We start from the raw sequence: 6,000 nt of genomic DNA, 5'->3' as shown, positions 1-6,000 counted from the left end.
TTTGATGCAAAGAACCCTAGCCAAATGAATTAAGTGATGACAAGGTTATTTACTTGTTCTCTTATGAAATTGCTATGGGGAAGGATATCATTTTTGTTGACAGGTACGAGCGAGAATACAAACGAATTCTGCGAGAGGAGGTAGATAAGGCAACAGTTCCAGAAACATCAACATATGCCCCCGAAGAAGTACCAAGGTCCACCTATACCCCTAGCAAGTCTACAAATCCATTTTCAGAAGAGTACAATGCAACATCACATTCTAACCGGCAACATACTTTCAACTATCAGAACCAGCAGGCAACCCAACCATCATTGCAGACATGGCTTCAACAAATACAACATTCGAACAAGACCTAAACAGAGGTGGTTATCCAGCCACACGAGGACTAAGATATTTACATGAACCACCACTCCATTCACATTACCAAGGCGAGAGTAAGCAGAAAACTCAAGAGTCAATAGAGCTCGGAAGACAACACATAGAACGAGAACAAAGAGAACAAGTTTGGAGAGATGAACCACCTCTTGTAAGAACCATCAAAAATTATGGCTTAGGAGCACCTCTGGCAGAGGAACCCTCCCACTACCGAAGGCCAGAAGAGTCATATTGAGGAGGACGAGGAGAACCAATGATGAGATTTGTAGACCATCGTAGAATTAGACCTTCTCAGGTGCAAAAATGGGTAAACAAGAAATACTCGGGAAACAGAGATCCTACGGATCATGTAGCAGCCTTTGTGCGTGTAATTAGAGCTAAAGTAGTTTTGGATTTTCCTACTCAATTTGTAGGGTTTGGACTTACCCTAGAAGGGATGCAACCACTTGGTTTGATTCGGTGGAGCGTAGAGATTTTGAGTCTATGGAGGAGGTTTTTGACGATTTTATTGAGGAATTCTCACAAAAGGGGATAGCTCATAATACACTCTCACAAATATATAAATTCAAACAAAAGAAAGGGGAATCTATGTGAAAGGTATCCCTACGACTAAAGATATATGTTAAGTTCTACCCAGTGGAAGAACTACCAACCCAGTCCAGACTTATGCTTATATTTATTCAAGGACTAAGAAACGCAAATCTCCAGAAGGACTTACATATGAAGAGGAGCACAACGTTAGATGAGTTAACTAAGGAAGATCTTTACCTTGTAGATAATTGTGTGGTCTACAAGGATCTTGATGACGACTCATCCTCACAACAAAGTGGAAGCAAGTCCACTAAGTCAGCATAGAAAGGAGAAGTAGCTGTAAGCCAAGAGCAACTGGTGGAAGAAGTGAGAAAAAAATTACTATGTATGCCAAGCCTCAGGCCAAGATGCTAGCTAAAGCAGACACCACATCGTTTGGGTGAATTCTGTCACAAGTTTGTACGTGCACCGTCTCAATCATCCGAAATGTTGAATTGCAATCAATTCATTCCACTGGAGGAATAGACAAGGACAGCCTCCCTCACCGCACAATTTGCCATTTCCATCCACCGCAAAAATCGTGGTCTGATAATCTGTCCTCCCATTAATGGTTGAATGCTGCCTCAGGCTAAGCAGACAAAGTGGTGTGCAATTGAACAAAAATGGACAAACCATTTGACGGAGGAATGTTATTATAACAAGGGATATGTGAGAGAGTGACCTTATGCTCCCCAAGCTCAAGTAGCATCTCCTCAAATCCCACCGATGCCTAGGTATCAAACAGGTAACCTACAGGACCTGTAGGAGTTGAAAGACCACAACCAGTATTAGGGCAACAACCACCCCTACCAGGAGTAAGATCGCTCAGCATAAGGTATGTACCGATGGTAAAGGAACCAGAAGAAAAGGCTTTGGTACCCATACATGCATATTACGAAGATCCCAATGGATATGCAGAAAATCATGTCTATTATCCACCTGAAGAGCCTAAGATGCAAGAACCTGGGAGCATGATTGGAAGTATGGGACCACCATCAGCTGCCCAGGCTGTAGGAGAAGAAAGATACAGCTTGGATGAACGAACAATGTTGTTTATAGCCAACGGAGGCATGGGCGGGCAGAGGCATGCTTACCAATAGAGAGGAGCTCAAGGAGAACCTCAACAGCCTAAGGGACCCTGCTACAAGTGTGGCGGAGATCACTGGCTAAGAGACTATCCCCACGATGACATCATTAGAGTCAATGCGTATTGCACCGAGTGTGGAATTACTCACTTGATTCCTGAATGCCCTAAGAACCCAAGCAAAGGAGCAAAAACTACTTTAAACATGCTGGAAGCAGTGCCATCCCAGCGGGGGGTCAGAAAATGAACAGTAATACCTATTCAGGTAGTCACATGGGCACAAGCTCAAAGAAGGAAAAACAAACCCATAATTGAAGATCCAAAGACCAATGCCCCTAGTGAAGAAATGAAAAATCAACGAAGCACTTGGAAAGCTACAAAGGTTCGTATGAAAGCCAGGAAGGAACGAGAGCAACTGGCTCTATTTGAGGAGCTAAAACGCACAAAGGATAGATTGGAGCGATTAGAGGATCTAACTAGTTTAAGTTCACCCACTGCTGCAACCATAGGCCCCAAGGAAATAGTGGAACTCCAAAGGGCAGGATTGGGAGGATCAGTACTAGTAGAAAAAGTAAATGAGCAGCTTGACGCACTTTTAAAAGAATACGAAGCCAGACTCAAAACCAACCATAACCAAGAGAAAAGATGGATGACTTATCCATATGCAGAACTAGAAAAACAGAGGTTGAAAATGTTTCATTAAATAATTGAAACAGCCCAATCCTTGATAGAAAACCCACCTAGTAAACCTCCAAGTTGGCACGAGGTGCCAGCTCCAACCCCTATCACACCAACTCTAGAGAAACAAGCAGACACAAAGGAGGAACTCACGACTGCCTCAGAGTCTAAGCGAAAACCTATCATAGTGTCAAATACAACAGATGGGACATTTGATGGTTTCCAACCCAAAACATCGACGGGGATGGGTAAAGAGTGGGACAGTCTAGATGACCTATGGAAGCAAATTCGGGAAGCAAATGAAGCTAATGGGGTAAATTACCGACTAAATCGTGCTGAGAAGGAGAAAAATGAGATCTTACCTCCCATTGAAGAATTTGAGGCAAGATCACAAATGAACTTTGATATGCATTCACAAGGGGGGGGGGACTAGGGGTCAATTAGCTCAGGGCACAGCCAACCTGACTCGCTAAAAACTCTACCCTCTTACCTAGGGGAGTATGAAGCTAAGTCTAAAGTGAGAGCAATCCCATCTCAAAGACTTTCTCCCAACAGAGTAATGGATTCACAAGGTTTGATTGAGTTACTGTCCACCCCTGTGGCATGCACAATCACGTTAGCCAAACTCCTCATGTTACGACCAAACATGTGGACCACCATAGGAAAATGATTAGAAAAATTTGGAGTAAAAGACCCTACCTCCAGGATTCAAGAAGCGATCAGAGAATTGGACAAGTCTCAACTAAACACTAGGCATGTACCTTTAAACAAGGTTGTAGAATATTGTGAGGGAGAAGATAGAAATACCACACTACCAGTAGAATTCCAGGGAGTAGTATCAAAGGCTATTCTCGACAGTGGAGCGGGATTTTCTATCGCCACCAAAGAAATCTGAAATCTGAAAAAAATGGGGAAAACCGGATTTGAGAGCAACGATAATGAAATTACAACTGGCAGATGGGTTCATGGAAAAGCCTCTAGGACTTTTAGAAAAAGTAATTGTCACCTCTTGCGGAATCGAGTATGAGCATACATTTGTAATAGTTGATTTTGACAAAAAGAACAATTATGAGATCATCTTGGGAAGACCGTTCATGAGATAATTAAAGATGTTACAAGATTGGGGTTATGACCACATATACCTCAGGCGTGGGGAGACTACAACCAAAATATACCTAAAAGACCATAGTTACAAAGATGTGAACTAGACACCAGTAGAAGAGTTTGATTCGGCTACGTTGGCAGGGTCCGAACTCCCAGCATGGTTAGGGCAGAAAAAAGAGCTATGGATGTGTGGAGCTTCACATTGTGGGAGCTTGAAAAGAGAGGAATGCATCTTAGACAGAGCTATTGAAGACAAGGATTATATTCCGAAACCTTTTTCCGAAGATGCATTAGAACCTATGGAATGGGAACACATACTAGCAATGTTGGATGTTTGTACCATTACAAATAGTCCAACGACAAAATTTTGTGATAAGGACGGCTAAGATGTAATACCCTATTACATGGTAAACCTTGTACCAATAGGAGATGAGAATGTAGACTCACAAGAACAAGAAAAGTTTTATGATTCCTCTGTGCATCTGGAATTAAGTAACGATGCATATAACAAGTGTTCAAACAGCTCAAGCGAGAGTAGGGAAACAACTGCAGATATCAAGTTTTATGATTTTGCAAATCAACACCCTAGACGCCATGAACGCTATAGAAAAAAAAGAGCTAAAAAACAAAATGAGAGAAAACCTGATGCCCAGGATAAAAGACAAAACGCACTATCTAATGCTAATCAAGGCAGAGGATTGTGTGCAAGACAAAATATCAGGGAGATTCTCAAGATTTTGAGAGATAAGGACACATGAGGACATAAAACAATCACGGAAAACTAAAACGGAAAAAAATTCAAGAAAAGCTCAACAATCAAAATGTGGAAACAAAAGGTCTAAAGTGGACCAAAATGGAGCGTAAAAAGAAATACCAAGAACTTAAACGGACGTTACGAGAGGTATGGACCACTAAGGTAGAAAGTGAAGGTAAGGAGGTACCATCTCACTATCGAAAATTCACCATCCAAAACAGAAAAATCATAATGAAACCACCAATAAGGGAAAGAATAAACCAGGAATCTTACGATGGGCCGGAAAATGCAAAACGAATTGACCTCGCTGTGCCAAGAGAAGAGCCTCGCTATGCCAAGAGAAGAGCCTCAGCCTGCCTATATAGCAACTGATTTAGGGCCTGAAGAAGAATAAATGCTAACACAGCTTCTCAAGAAGTATAAAGATGTGTTTTCATGGTCTTACAAAGACCTCAAGGGAATTGATTTATCGATATGCCAACATACAATTCCGTTAAAATCAGATGCCAAACCAAGCAAACAGCGTCCTTACACATATAGTGACACATTCGCTTAATGAATCAAAGAAGAGATTGACAAGCTGAAGGATACCAAATTCATCTATGAAATAGAGCATACAGATTGGGTGTCACCCGTTGTGGTTGTCTCCAAAAAGAACGGAAATTTGTGTGTGTGTGTGTGTGTGAACCTCAAAAAGGTAAACACAGCAACAATAAGGGATAATTATCCCTTGACAATCCCAGAATATGTGCTTCAGAGGGTAGCGGGAAAACATGCCTATTCATTTCTAGATGGGTTTTTGGGGTACAACCAATTGGCAATTGCAATAGAGGATCAACACAAAACCACATTTGCCACAAAATGGGGAATATATGCATATAGAGTTATGCCTTTTGGCCTAACCAATGCCCCAGCCACCTTCCAAAGGTTAATGACTCATGCATTCAAAGAATACCTCGAATATTCTTAGAAATATACATGGGTGATCTCTATGTCCACTCTCTTATTCAATAAGAACACATTGACCATTTACAAACGGTATTTGAGAAGTGCAGAACATATCGAATCTGTCTCAATCCGGAAAAGTGCATTTTTATGGTAAGGCAAGGCCGCATCTTAGGACATATTGTCTCAAGAAATGGCATAACTAATGACCTAGACAAAATTAGAGTCACAGAAGACTTGCCCAGGCCTACTAATGCCAAACAAGTACAATCTTTCATGGGACACTGCGGATATTATCAAAGATTCATATATATGTATGCAGTCATTGCATGACCACTATATCGCTTAATAGTCATTTTTTAATGGACTGAGGAGTGTGAAACTTCATTCAAAAATCTTAAGGAAACCCTTGTATCAGCACCTGTACTTAAAGCACCAAATTGGGAAAAGATATTCCATGTTCTCATTGATGCCTCTGCATACGCAA

This window comes from Adiantum capillus-veneris, chromosome 20, assembly GCF_014529385.1.
Source record: "Adiantum capillus-veneris isolate H3 chromosome 20, ASM1452938v2, whole genome shotgun sequence".
In the NCBI taxonomy this organism is placed as follows: domain Eukaryota; kingdom Viridiplantae; phylum Streptophyta; class Polypodiopsida; order Polypodiales; family Pteridaceae; genus Adiantum; species Adiantum capillus-veneris.
This window is presented reverse-complemented; position numbering follows the sequence as displayed.